We start from the raw sequence: 15,390 nt of genomic DNA on the forward strand, positions 1-15,390 counted from the left end.
TGTTTTCTGATGTTGTTGTAACTGTTATTACTTCTGAGTTTCCTAGGTGTTTGTTGCTGGTGCAACCAATTCCTGTATCTTGACCTTATATCCAGTGACCTTAAATTCACTTAGCTGTTATCATCTTTTACGTTTCTAAGATTTTGACCCGTCTGTGAATAACGGCAGTTTTGTTATTTTCTTTCTCTATCCTTAAACTTCTTTTCCTTGACTTATTGCATCTCTTAGTGCAATGCTGAGGAAAAGGAATACTGGGCAATTTTGTCTCATTTCTAAACTCAAGGGAGGGAAAGATTTTAATATTTCATCTTTAAATTATGATGTTTGTTCTAGTTTTGGTTTTTTTTTTTTTTTTTGGTTGGTACTCTTTCAGTTTAAAGAGGTTTCCTACTATTCTAATTTTTGTGATGAGTGGATGTTGAATTTTATTAAATGCTTGTTCTGCATCTACTGAGATGATTATATAATTTGATAATGTGGTACATTATTTTGATTGAACTTAGAATGTTAAACAACTTTGCATTCTTAGAATAAACTCTACTTAATGATGCATTATCTTTATCATTGAATTTGATACAGTTGGATTAATACCTACCATTAGACATTAATGTGTCTAACAGTTTTCTGTTCTAACAGTTTCCATTTGTTGCCCTTGTTCTTTGTTCCTATTTTGGGGGGGAGGGCTTTTTTTATTTTTATTTTTTTCTTTTTCGGTTGTCCCGCTGCACATGGAGTTTCTGGGTCAGGGATCAGATCCAAGCTACAGTTGTGACCTAAGCCACAACTGTGGCAACACCAGGTCCTTAACCCACTGTGCCAGGCTGGGGATCAAACCTGCATCCCAATACTTCCAAGACGCTGCCAATCCCATTGTGCCACAGCAGGAACTCCTCCAGGGGTGGCTTTTAACTTTATTATTATTTTTCCCTGCGTGTTCAAGTATTTTATTTTTTTAAATTTTTAATAAATTTTTTAAAGATACTTCCCATTTACAGAGATTACAAATTACAAAATATTGGCTATATCCCTTGTATTGTACAATACATTACAACTAATAGTTTGTATCAGCCACTCTCCTATCCCTCTATTATCCCTCTCCCCTGCATTGGTAACCACTAGTTTTTTCTCTAGATTCATGTGTTTGCTTTTTTATTTTTATTTTGCCACATCCACAGCATGCGGAAGCTCCTGGGCCAGGGATTGAACCCATGCCACGGCAGTGACCTGAGCCACTGAAGTGACTGTTGGACCCTTAACCCGCTAGCCACACAGAAACTCCTGCTTATTTTTTGTTATATTCAATAGTTTGTTGTTTTAGATTCCTCGTGTAAGTAATATCATACTGTATTTGTCTTTCTCTGTATGACTTATTTAGCTTAGCTTAATGCTCTTCAAGTCCATCCATACTGCTGCAAACGGCAATTTTTCTTTTTTATGGCTGAGTAGTATTCCATTGTGTATATGTATATTTCTTCTTTCAGTTTTTGTTTTCCATTCTTTTTCTGCTTTTTGTTATTTTAGTTGAACATTTTATAAGATTCCATTTTTCTGCTTTCTTAGCATGTCAGTTATACTTTTTTCCACATTTTTTTAAAAGGTAGCCCCTAGAATTTGCAGTATATACTTAAACTGAATTCAGTCCATTCATTTATTTATTTTAATGGCTGCACCCATAGTAAATGGAAGTTCCCGGGCCAGGGCTTGAATCTGAGCTGGATCCTTTAACCCACTGTGCTGGGCTGGGGACCAAACCCATGTACCCACAGCAAACTGAGCCACTGCAGTCCGATCCTTAATACATTGTGCCACAGTGGAAACTCCTCAGCCCACATTTAAATAACAGTATATCATTTCACTGGTTGTTTGAGAATCTTATAATAACAAAATAATCCTAATTCCTCTCTTCTAGCCTTTGTATCATTCTGTCATGCATTTCAGTTTTATGTAAAGATACATTATATAGATGATTTTACATATATATGATATATATCTAAGCACACACAATTGAATACATTGTGCCATTATTTTGAACAAACTGCTATTTTTTGGCTAAATTAAGAATAAGGAAATTGGGCATAGAGGGAACCTACCTCAACATAATAAAGGCCATATATGACAAATGCACAGACAACATCATTCTCAGTGGTGAAAAGCTGGAAGAATTCCCACTAAGATCAGGAACAAGACAAGGATGTCTGCTCTTGCCACTACCATTCAACTCTTGACATTCAATTCTGAAGTCCTAGCCATGGCAACTGGAGAACAAAAAGAAATAAAAGGAATCCATATTGGAAAAGAAGAAGTAAAACTATCACTGTTTGCAGGTGACATACTATACCCAGAAAATCCTAAAGACACTACCAGAAAACAGAGCTCATCAAAATATTTGGTAAGGTTGCAGGATACAAAATTAATACACGGAAATTGATTGCATGTCTATATATTAACAATGAAAGATTAGAAAGAGAAATTAGGGCAACAATCCCATTTACCATCAAAAAGAATAGAACATCAAAAAGAAAAAATAAAGCATCAAAAAGAATAAAACACCTACTTAAAGAGACAAAAGACCTGTACTTGAAAACTGTAAGATGCTGGTGAAAGAAATCCAAGATGACACAGACAGATGGAAAGATATACCATGATCTTGGATTGGAAGAATAAATATTGTCAAAACGACTATACCACCAAAGGCAATCTACAGATTCAATGCAATGCCTATCAAATTACCAAATTTACCAATAGCTGAAGCCATCCTGAGAAAGAAAAGTGGAGCTGGAGAAACCAGGCTCCCTGACTTCAGACTATACTACAAAGCTCCAGTCAACAAAACAGTATGGTAATGGCACAAAACAGAAATATAGATCAGTGGAACAGGATAGAAAGCCCAGAATTAAACCCATGCACCTACAGACAACTGATCTATGACAAAGGAGGCAAGAATATACAATAGAGAAAAGACAATCTCTTCAGTAAGTGGTGCTGGGAAAACTGGATGGCTACATGTTAAAGAATGCAATTAGAACACTCCCTAACACCTTACACAAAAATAAACTCAAAATGGATTAAAGACCTAAATGTAAGACCAGATACTATTAAACTCTTAGAGGAAAACACAGACTGAAAACACTTGACATAAACTATAGCAATATCTTTTCAGATCCACCTCCTAGAGTAATGACAATAAAAACAAAAATAAACAAATGGGACCTAATTAAACTTAAAAGTTTTTTGCATAGCAAAGGAAACCCTAAGCAAAACAAAAAGACAACCTACAGAATAGGGGGAGAAAATATTTGCAAATGAAGCCACTGACAAGGGATTAATCTCCAAAATATATAAATACCTCCTGCAGCTCAATACCAAAAAAACCCCTCAAAAAAATGGGCAGAATATCTAAACAGACAATTTTCCAAAGAAGACATGCAGATAGCCAAAAAATATATGAAAAGATGTTCAGCATCACTGATTATTAGAGAAATGCAAATCAAAATTACTATGAGGTACCACCTTATACCAGCTGGAACGGCCATCATCAAAAAGTCTACAAACAATATATGTTGGGGAGGGTATGGAGGAAAGGGAACCTTCTTACGCTGTCAGTGGGAATGTAAACTGGTGAAACCATTATGGAAAATAGTATGGTGATTCCTCAAAAAACTAAAAATAGAATTACCATTTGATCCAGCAATCCCACTCCTGGGCATCTATCCCGAGAAAACCATGACTCTAAAAGATACAGGTACCCCAGTTTTCATTGCAGCACTATATATAAGAGCCAAAACATGGAAGCAACCTAAATGTCCATTGAGGAGTGGACAAAGAAGATGTAGTACTTCTACACAATGGTATATTACTCAGCCATAAAAAGGAAAGAAATAATGGCATTTGCAGCAACATGGACGGACCTAGAAATTATCATGCTAAGTTAGTCAGACAGTGAGACATGAATGTCACATGCTATCATTTATATGTGGAATCCAAAAAGGATACAATGAACTTATTTGCAGAATAGAAACTGAGCACAGACTTTGCAAAACCTATGGTTATGAAAGGAGACAGGTTGCAGGGGGAGGGATGGGCTGGAGGTTTTGGAATGGAAATGTTGTAAAATTCGGTTGTGATGATGGTTGTACAACTATAAATATAATAAAATTCATTGAGTTAAAAAAAATAAGGAAAATAGAGAGTTCCCATCATGGCTCAGAGGAAATGAACCCAACTAGTATCTATGAGGATGTGGGTTCAATCCCTGACCCTTCTTGGTGGGTTAAGGATCTGGCTTTGACACAGCGATGGTGTAGGTCACAGACACAGACCGAATCTGGCATTGCTGTGGCTGTGGTGTAGGCCGGCAGTTGCAGCTCCAATTTGACCTGTAGCCTGGGAACTTCCATACGCTGCACCTGCAGCCCTAAAAGAAAAGAATAACAAAAATAAGTTTTTACTTGTTCTTCACTTATTCCCTCTTTGATATTCTTCTTTTCTTAATGAAGCTCCGAGTTTCTAACTAACCTATATACTTTTTCTTCTCTTTAAAGATCTACTTTTAGTACTTTTTTGCAAGGCAGAACCACTGCAATAAATTCCCTTGACTTTTGTTTGTCTGAAGCCATTATTTCTCCTTCACAGGATACAGAATTCCAGGCTGATGGTTTTTCTCTCTCAACATTTTAAATATTTCACCCCACTCTCTTCTTGTTTGCATGATTTCTGAAGAGAAGTTGGATATAATTCTTATCTTTGTTCCTCTACAGGTAAGGTTCTTTTCCCCCTCTGACTTATTGCAGGATTTTAAAATCTTTTCTATAGTTTGAAGATGAGATGCTTAAACGTAGGTTTTTGGGTATTTACCAAGCTTGGTGTTCTCTGAGCTTCTTGGATCTGTGGTTTAGGATCTGATATTTATTTAAGGAAATTCTCAGTCATTTTTGCTTCAAACACTTATTCTGTTTCTTCTTGTCTCTTCTGGTGCTCCCATTACACATATATTATACCTTTTGTAGTTGTCCCGCTGTTCTTGGATATTGTCTTTCGTACAGTCTGCTTTTAATTATCTGGGGACTCTACAGATAGATCCTCTAGCTCAGAGGTTCTTTCCTCAGCTGTGTCCAGTCTACTAGTCAGCCTATCCAAGGCATTCTTCATTTCTGTTACAGTTTCTGTTACAGTGTTCTTGATCTCTAGCATTTCTTTCTTAGGATTTCCATCTCTCTGCTTGCATGGCCATCTGTTCTTGCCTGCTGTCTGCTTTATCCATTAGAGCCCTTAGCATATTAATCAGAATAGTTTTAAATGCCCAGCCTGATTATGCCAACATCCCTGCCATGTCTGCTTTGATGCTTTCTCTCCAAATTGTGTTTGCCTTTTAGTATGCCTTATAATTTTTTGTATTTTTTTAAACTATAGTTGATTTACAGTGTTGTACCAATGTCTGCGGTTCAGCAAAGTGACCCAGTTTTATTTATACACATATATGTACACACACACACACACACACATATATATATTTTGTCTTTTTGTCTTTTTGTCTGTTGTTGTTGTTGCTATTTCTTGGGCCGCTCCCATGGCATATGGAGGTTCCCAGGCTAGGGGTTGAATCGGAGCTGTAGCCACCGGCCTACGCCAGAGCCACAGCAACACAGGATCTGAGCCATGTCTGCAACCTACACCACAGCTTGTGGCAACGCTGGATCATTAACCCACTGAGCAAGGGCAGGGACCGAACCCGCAACCTCATGGTTCCTAGTCGGATTCGTTAACCACTGCGCCACGACAGGAACTCCAACACATATATATTTTTTTCATATCATCCCCCTTCATGTTCTAGCCCAAGAGACTAGACACAGTTCCCTGTGCTATACAGCAGGATAGTATGCCTTGTAATTTTTAATTGAACATGTTGTATTGGGTAAAAGGAATTGCTGAACATGGGCCTTTAGTAATGTGGAGGTGAGATATGAGGGGAGAGGAAGTGTTTTATTGTCCTTTGAGCCTCCAGCAATCCGTGAGTTATGATTCAGGTTTTCTTACCCTGACACTGGTTCCCTTGGTGATTTCTGCTCTGAGTCCCTGCTCGGGTAAGCCATGACGCGCTGTATTTGCCTGTCTTTGTCTCCAATCTTGAGGGCAGAGGTTTGCCCTGAGTCACCCCTTCTCTTATGGATCCCAGAAGACTTGTTGATTTTTCACTCTATTCAAATTTTTACTTATTGTTGGGATAGAGCGGCCACTTCCAAACTCTTGACATACAGAACCAGAAGCTGGATGTTACCACTGAATTTGATTCATTCACATTTTTTTAGGTCTTTTACATCTATGTTGATGAAGGATATTGACCTGTGATTTCCATTCCTAGCTAACTGTGGATTCTAACACAGCCTGCTTACACTAGTGTTTCTTTTCTTTCTTTCTTTTCTTTTCTTTTGTCTTTTTGCCTTTTCTAGGGCTGCTTCCCGTAGTATATGGAGGTTCCCAGGCTAGGGGTCTAATCAGAGCTGTAGCTACCGGCCTACGCCACAGCCACAGCAACGTGGGATCCGAGCCACATCTGTGACCTACACCACAGCTCACGGCAACGCCAGATCCTTAACCCACTGAGCAAGGCCAGGGATCGAACCTGCAACCTCATGGCTCCTAGTCGGATTCGTTAACCACTGCGCCACGACGGGAATGCCACACAAGTGTTTCTCAGAGGGAGACCTGCCCATGTATAAACCCCACGTATTTGATTCTGGGGAGAACACCTAACCTTCTGGAAGACCAGTCAGTATGTGTTTAAGCCCACCCAAGTCTTCCATGTACCGGTAAATTGTATCAGCAACCATTGGTGGGTCAGGCCCCAAACAGTATTCACTACTGGTTCTTCTATTTACCTCACACTTGGCACCCAATATATTAGCAATTCCTATTGGTGGTACCTCCACACGTATTCAAAAGTCAAAGCACTTCTCGTATCTTCACTGCCACATGCTGTCCTTGCCACTGTCTTCCTTTGCCTGGATTACTGTAACTGTCTCTGAACTCATCTCCTGGCCTCACTCCTGCCTTCTGCCCCCATAATCCATCCTACACTCAGACACCAGAGAAATCTTTTAAAATATGTATCTAATGATGTCAGTTCTCTGCTTTTATCCATCCACTGGGTTTCTGTTGCAACTAGAATAAAATCCAGCCTTGTTATGGGGTTTCAAATAGGAGGCAGCCTTTGTCTACCTTGTAAATCTAATTTCCTCCTCCTATGTCTCTTATTACTAGGATCCAAGCTCCTAAATACTCAAATGACCAGATGTTATTCTCTTTATAGCCTCAGCTGTATACAACCATATGAGTTTGTGCCCTGGTTATTTTCTGCCTGTCTTTCCCCACTCCCCGAGAGCTGGACATTGCTGACAGTCCACCCCGGCACTCTGGACGGTGCCTGATCCTAGAGGGTGCTGGAGGCATGTCTGTTGATAATCTGTTCTATGTAACCATCAACATAGTTCCACCTGCCACTTATTTTCCAGAGTTTTCTCAAACCCTCTGCATGGCTGCAAGTGCCCTTTCTGGTTTTCCAAGACTACTTTTTCAAAGCTTAAAAAATATCCCTCTTTTTCATTTCAATTGAACCTTGCAAGGAAAGAGAGACAGATGTGTGTAGTTACCCTGGCCATGATTTCAGTGGTTTCAGTCCTCGTGGTCACATGGTTTTCTCTGGCACTATTTAAAGTATTTATGCATTTTGCTAGTTATTGAGAGCTTACTGTGAACCAGGCACTTGGACCATTCTGGGGAAACAAAACAAAGATTCCTGTCCTTGAAGCTAGGAAGACTGACAATAAATAATTAACATACAAAGAGAAAAACTATACAGTACGTCAGAAGATGATAAGTCATATGGAAAAAAGAATTAGAACAGGCTGAGGGGGCTGGAGGTAGTGGGCAGAGGTGAAAGCAAGGTTGCAGTATTTGCTAAGGGCATCAGGGAAGTAAAAAGGTGAAATTTGAGCAAAGACTTGAAGGGGGAGAGAGTTAACCAAGTAGGTATCTGGAAGAAGAGTGTCCAGGCAGAAGGAATATGAGGCTTTAAGGTGGGAGCCTGTCTGGAGTGTTTGAGGAACAAAGGAGCTGATGTGATAGGCACAGAACAAAGGGGAGAGAGATGATAGAAGAGGTTAAAGAGGGTCAGAAGGCCAGAACACACAGGGCTGTTGCTATAGACTGAATGTGAATGTCCCTTCAAATTCCTATGTTGGGATCCTGAACCCTAATTGATGTTAATAGAAAGTGGAGCTTTGGAGTTCCCATCTTGGCTCAATGGTTAATGAATCTGACTAGGAGCCATGAGGTTGCAGGTTTGATCCCTGGCCTTGCTCAGTAGGTTAAGGATCTGGCATCGCCGTGAGCTGTGGTGTAGGTTGCAGACACGGCTCAGATCCCGCGTTGCTGTGGCTCTGGCATAGGCTGGTGGCTACAGCTCCGATTGGACCCCTAGCCTGGGAACCTTCATATGCCAGAGGAGCGGCCCAAGAAATGGCAAAAAGACAAAAAAAAAAAAAAAAAAAGTGGAGCTTTTAGGAGGTGATTAGGTCATGAGGATGGGGCCACCTTGATGGGATTAGTGCCCTCAGAAGAGAGACCCTGGAGAGCTCCCACGTCCCCTGGGAGGAGAGAGCCAGAAGATGACTATCCATGAGCCAGAAAGTGGGTTATCACAGAATCTACTGACACCTTGATCTGGGACTTCCAGTCTCCAGAACTGTGAGAAATAAATTTCTGCTCTTTAAGCCACCCAGTCTGTGATATTCTGTTAGAGCAACCAGAATGGACTGAGTGAGACAGGAGCCACTGGAGGGTTCTGAGCAGAGGACCACTATGATCTAAGTTATATTTTGAGAGGCCTTCTCTGGTGCTGTGTTGAAGGAGACTCTAGGGGGGCAAAGATGAGAACAGAAGATCCATTTGGAGGCTTGGGTACTGTTCCTGCCTGCCATTTTCATAGCGTCATGACAATGGAGGTGGGAAGATGTGATCAGATTCTGGAAATGCATATTGCTCATATTTTCCAATATGTTTACAAACATTTTTAAAATACAAAAGCAGCCTTTTAAAAAGTATCTTTTTTTAAAAAAAGAAAACAAATAAAAATTATCTTTTTTCTTCAAAAAATGGGTCACATTTTCCCTTTGGATGTTGAGTAATTTTGGATTGTACATATTGAGAATGTTGTGTTGTGGAGACACTGGGTTTCATTAAACTCCTTTGAAGAGTACATTTTCTTTTGCTTTTTACAGCCACATCCATGGCATATGGAAGTTTCCAGAACTCCCAGGCTAGGGGACAGATCAGAGTAGCAGCTGCTGGCCTGCACCTCAGCCACAGCCATGCATGATCTGAGCTGTGTCTGCGACCCACACCACAGCTCATGGTGACACCAGATCCCTGACCCACTGAGCAAGGCCAGGGATCAAACCTGCATCCTTACGGATACTGGTCAGAATCGTTTCCGTGCACCACAGTGGGAACTCCCAAAGAGTACCATGTTTTTGTAAGCAGGCCCTCAGCCTGGCTGGATTCCAAGTGTAACTGCCTGCCCCGCGGTGGACAGCTGCTCAAATATCACTGCAGTTCTTTCAGCTTCAGCTGGGCCTCTCGAATCTGCCTTCTCATGTGTGGTTTGGCATCAGCCAGGGCTCTGGGTTGAGTTTACATCTAGAATTTGGGGCTTCATTTTTATGATTCCCTCCAATCTTTCTCCTCTCATTTTCTATCAGATATAATCGCCCTCAACTCTCCTAGTTCTTCAAATGGGAAAGACGAGAGGTTTTCTACTGGATTTTAACTGCTCCATAGGGTGTACATTGGAGCTCTCCCTTGGATTACACCCATCAATAGAGGGAAAGTCGCCCAGGGTCCCCCCCTCCTCCTAGGTGTTCCCTCTCTTCCAGAATCTGTCTGCTCTGGGTTGCTCTCCAGTGCTTTTCAATAAAAGAAAAAAAATATATATATACATAAGAAATATATATATACACACACATATATATACACACATAAGAAATATACTTTTCTCTTCTGTTTTTTTTTAATTAATTAATTAATTTTTTTTTTTTTAGGGCTGCACCTGTGGCACCTGGAAGTTCCTGGGCTAAGGGTAGCATCAGAGCTGTAGCTACCAGTCCATGACACAGCAACATGGGACCTCATCTGTGTTGGGCACGCCAGATCTATAACACACTGAGCGAGTCCAGGAAATGGAACCTGCCTCCTCAGGGATACTGTGCCGAGTTCTTAACCCACTGAGCCACAATGGGAATGCCTAATTTTATTTTTATATTTTATTATCTGCACAAGTCTATTTGATTGGAACTTCTCAGCAGTAACCATAACTGGATGCATTTTGAAGTTAGAATGTGGGGATTGAGAGAAATGTTTTCCTACAAGGAGTTTCAACTAGAAATCTGTAAGATAGATTCAGTACCAATTGAACTAGGGAAGACTGGGCATAATGCAGATTTGGGAGGGAAGATCAGAAGTTTGGTTTTGGACATGTTGAGTCTGAGATGTCTGCAGAGTTGGCCACTAGATGTGCAAGTTCTGAGTTGAGGATATACAGCTGGACTAGAAGCATGTATATTTTTGAGATTTTCAGCAAACAAATTTTATTTAAAATCATGGGACTGCGTGAGATAATTGAGAGAGTGAGTGTGGACACAGCGGAGACCATCAAGGACAGACCTCTGGGCTCCAACATCAACTTGGGAGAAGAACCAGCAAAAGACTAAGAAAAAGCAATGAGTACGGGAGGGAAACCAAGAGAGACAGAGTGGTATCCTGCAAGCCATACAAAGAAAATGTATCACAGAGGAGGAAATGCTTCTAAGAGGTCAAGTAGGATGGGTACTGAGAACTGGTTTAGTCGCATGGAGGTCATTGCTGGTCCTGATGAGAGCCTTTTTGATGGAGTGCTGGTGGTGAACACCTGACTCCAGTGGGTTTCAAAATTAGAGATTAGGATTAGGGGTATTCAAGGGTTTATTTAGAAGTGGTTCATCAGGAGTGTATTGTAAGGATGAGGGCATTTTCAGGGCGGTGCTTAAAAGCACATGATGCTTGGAATTATTAGGGTAAAAGGGAAGCCAGATGAGACCCAAAGGTAAAAGTGCAATTAGCCTCCAGGTTCTTAAAGTGTGGAAGAAACTATCAGGTGGGATGAAGCAGGTCAGGAGGAGGGAAGGTGAGAGCAGTCAGAGTGGTACCCTGACATTTGGTGTGATGAAAAGTTCTGGAATGTAGCCGTGGGAGAGGACACTAAAGGTGGATGGAGGTGAGTGGAGCCGAGGGAGCAGAGAAGTCCTAAAGCCTGAGATGGACAAGCACGAATGCAGATGAGCAAGTTCATCCACAGGTTGGAAAGGTCTGGGGTGGAGAGAAAGACTGGAACCAGTTGTCAGCACTGGATGAGCATGGGGATAAGAAGGTGACAGTGAGAGGACATGGGATGGGCTGGTACAGCTGGTGGTGAGAGACCCACAAGAGTGTTCATGGAGGTAAAAGAGTGATGGCTTTGAAGTCTTACCCCACATCCTTGTCCCTGTGATGTTGGCACATGGGGCATGAACATGCCCAAGAGATCAGAACTTGGGGGTTGGCAAGGCTTTGGCTTTATTACTCTTATGAACATTAGGGGGATTATTTGTGTCCATCATTTGAGCCTTCAATCAAACAGTCAACACCAATTACTTTGCAGTCCCAGAGCTGTTACTACTTGGCATTCTGCACTCATAATATTCTGTCCAAATTGATTGTTCAGGGTTTTGTTTTACTTAACTTCTCAGGGTTAGTGGTGAGCCAACACACAAAGGTGTTCCCTCCACAAAGCCTTCTCCAGCTTCTAAGCACTTCTATCTCCCACCCCTTCCCTGTCCCTCCCCTGGGGCTCAGCAGCCTTTGACCCTAAGCCCTTCTGAGCATCCCAGCCTCAGCTGAGTGCCATTGTCCTGGATGATTCCCACCCCCACCCCCCCCAGTCCTAATCTCTTTATTTCATCACCCTCTGCTTTTCCATCACAGAACGACTCCAATTCGTAACCAATTTACTGATATGCTTAGTTTTAAAATAATCGCTTCCCTTGATTAGAACATTGTTTCTCTAGGAACAATGTCTTATCCGCCACGTCTTTCCACTATCAACCACAGTGCAGGCATCTATCTTTGCAGGTAATAGTATCTCCGTTTCACAAAGACAAAAATGAAAGAAAAGGTGGTGAAGCCTGGATGCCAGCCCAGGTCACCGTACCCCCCTATTTGCATAATCCTTCCTGGAATGAGGGAGTGGCTTATTCTCTAATTCATCCTGGTGGGTTAAAATGTCCACAAATTCTTCATCACACTGAGAAGTGGTACATCTATCCCGCTCCTCTGCTCCCGGCTGGTCCCGAATTAAGGACGAGGATGCTACAGAAGCGAAGCTGTGCACCTGTTCTGGGCTGGGCCTCCCCAGGGACTGGTGACCCTGACTCCTCCCTCCTGGAACACTTCTCTTGGGTGTCAGAACTACCATCACAGGAGACCGACCACACTTCTGGAGAGACCGCATAGCAAGACCATGTGGGGAGCAAGATGGCTCAGCGGTTCCAGCATTTCAGTAGAGCCTCTGGATGATGTCAGCCACAGGTGCCACTCGGCTGCAACTTCAGGAGATCTCAGGTGGAACCAACAGAAGAACCTCCCGGCTGAGCCTGTTAGCCCACAGCACCACGAGAGAACGTGGCTGTTGTTTAAGCAGGGTGAGGACTGGGGTGAGGCAAGAAGGCGGGTAGGGCACTAAATATAAGGAGGTGCTCATCCTGTGCTTGCTGGACCTCAAAAATGAACATCCGCTTAAACCCGGTGCCGTAGGGGTTCACTCACTCACTTAGTCCTGGACCCTGGTTTTCAGCCATTCGGTTTGGGTGGTTTTCACCCAGCCCTAGAGAACTGAGACACTTGTACCTGGCACAGAGCAGGTGCTCAGAGAGCCACGGTAATTGGATCAATTACATTAGAATTCACTACTTCCAAATAAGGTAATTTGCATAGGAATCCCTGGTCCTGAATATTTTTGTTTGTTTTTTTATCTTTTTGCCTCTTCTAGTGCTGCACCTGCAGCAAAAGGAGGTTCCCAGGCTAGGGGTCTAATCAGGGCTGTAGCTGCGGGCCTACCTCACAGCTCACAGCAACAGCAGATCCTTAACCCACTGAAAGAGGCCAGGAATGGAAGCCGAAACCTCATGGTTCCTAGTCGGATTCGATAACCATTGAGCCACAACGGGAACTCCCTGAATATTTTTTATCCAACCTTCTTTGGTACATCATTCTTTATTTCCGCACGTCTTTCCCTATTGTTCTAAACTCTGTCATTTTCTCTACTTCAGGAAACTTTCTTTTTTGGCTGTGCCCATGGCACGTGGAAGTTCCCAGGCCAGAGACTGAACCCGTGCCATAGCAGTGACAACAATGGATCCTTAACCTGCTAAGCCACCAGGGAACTCCCTCAGCAGACACTTCTGAGCATCTGCTTGGGGCTCAGCCCTGTCCAAGGCGCTCCGGGAAGTGTGGGGAGAGGGACAGGGAGCCAATAAGCACGATGTGGTCCCCCCCTTCCAGGAGCTGAGCCCAGCACAAGGCAGCTCACTGTGGAGCTGAGCGGGGGCGGGGGAAGACGTGGGGGGAGCCAGTCTGTGCGAGCCTGAAGGATGGTCAGGGTTCTGACTGGCAGCAACGAGGGGCCAGGGCAGAAAGATCACCTCGTGCACAGCGGTGATCTTGTCATTGGAGACACTCAAAGAGCAAGAGGACGCTGTTTTGTCCTTCTGTTCTCTGGTTGCAGCCCCTCCCCCACCTTGTTGGAAGGAACTAGTAGAAAGGGTGTTTACGGAGGTCTTACCTCCATGGTCCTTCGGGCTGGCTCCAGGGCCGCTGCCCTTCTGGGCAGGACCGTGATGGTTTCCGGTCAAGGCTGGCAGCGAGGTCTCCGCGGCCCCCGTTCCACTCCATCGTCCTTTCAATGCAATGACCTCAACAGTCTTGAAGCTTGTGCTTTTATTTTCAGATGTTCTTTAAAACCCAACTCATTCCGAGCAAACTCGGGAAAGCCTGTGGGTGTTCAAGGCCAGGGGCCACGCGGACGGCAGGGCCATTTTAATGTAACTTTACACTCAGCACGTGGACTGTCTGCAGAAAAGCACGGCTAAGTGTTTTCAGAGCGCTCTTCTCTGCCGGTTCAACATTTCCCTTCTGTTCTGCGAACACGGTTAATTTGCAGAATGAACGCCCTTTCCTCGTGGACAGCATCCGGATAAATTCCCGTCCAAACCTCCAAAGAAAGAGCCCGGAACGCTCCAGGCCCTGGGCTGCAATGGACTCTTGTGGGGGCGGAACAGGGCGGGGCGAGGCGGGGAGGGGGCGGGGCGAGGCGGGGAAGCGGGGCGGGGCGAGGCGGGGAGGGGGCGGGGCGAGGAAGCGGGGCGGGGAAGCGGGGCGGGGCGAGGCGGGGAAGCGGGGCGGGGAGAAGCTGGTGGGTTCAGCATCTGGCAAGAAGGTAGCAGGTCCCTGTTGCCTGGGGCAGCGGGGAGGAAAGGGCAGTGCAGGCTGTGTGGGGTTAGGGAAAAGGTCAAGAGAACCCCCTTAAACCACTGTGTCCCACTGGGGGTCTCAGGTTCTCTGGGAAAGAATCCCTGAGCCCTGGGACTCACGGCATCGACGGGCCGATGGAAAATCCCAGGACTGCCTCTGCTGTTCCTAATGTAAATGTGATTATGTCAATCGCACCTCTTCACTTTTATGTTGACAAAAACATCCCTTCTTTGATGGAATGTCCAATCGAGGTGTGTCCCGCAGGGCTGACTGTGGACCTGGCTGGCTGCCCCTCCCCACTCTCGGATCTGGGCGGAGAGGTCAGTGGTGTATTTCTTAGGTGGCAGGGGCCTGGCAGGTGATGCAAATAAAGGCCTGGTGGAGGGCAGGCCCGTGGCCAAGCCAGGCCCTGGCTGCCTGTGAAGGGAGGCAGGGCTCGGCAGATCTGCCTGTGGGAGACACGCCCAGCGTCCTACTTGGTCAGATCTTTTTTGTTGTTTGTTTAGGGCGGCACCCGCGGCATATGGAGGTTCCCAGGCTAGGGGCTGAATCAGACCTACAGTTGCCAGCCTACACCACAGTCGCAGCAACATCAGATCCTTAACCCACTGAGTGAGGCCTGGGATCTGACCTGCAACCTCACGTTTACAAGTCAGATTCATTTCTGCTCCACCACAACAGGAACTCCTACTTGGTCAGCTCTTCGGAGAAAATGGACATCTGGATTTTCCTTGAAATTGGCAGAAGAACGCTGACAGACAAACCCTGTCTGTGGTCCCCGGTTGGACAGGGGCT

The 15,390-nt window shown here is 44.1% G+C and overlaps 1 long non-coding RNA gene across 2 annotated transcripts in view; it reads right to left on the reverse strand.

Annotated features, from left to right (window-relative positions):
• Positions 1–14,385, reverse strand: part of LOC110256809 (uncharacterized) — a 61,494-nt gene extending 47,109 nt beyond the window's left edge. Inside the window, exon 1 of one of the 2 annotated variants that reach the window (XR_014825828.1) lies at positions 13,907–14,385. This is a non-coding gene — a long non-coding RNA (uncharacterized LOC110256809). The remainder of the gene's footprint in view (positions 1–13,906) is intronic. The other variant, XR_002338825.2, reaches the window with a different exon arrangement.
• Between the last annotated feature and the right edge of the window lie 1,005 nt (positions 14,386–15,390).

Source organism: Sus scrofa, chromosome 14, assembly GCF_054392235.1.
Source record: "Sus scrofa isolate SSC_HxYL_T2T_F1_AM1 chromosome 14, Sscrofa_HxYL_maternal_Yorkshire_Landrace_v2.0, whole genome shotgun sequence".
Lineage (NCBI taxonomy): Eukaryota > Metazoa > Chordata > Mammalia > Artiodactyla > Suidae > Sus > Sus scrofa.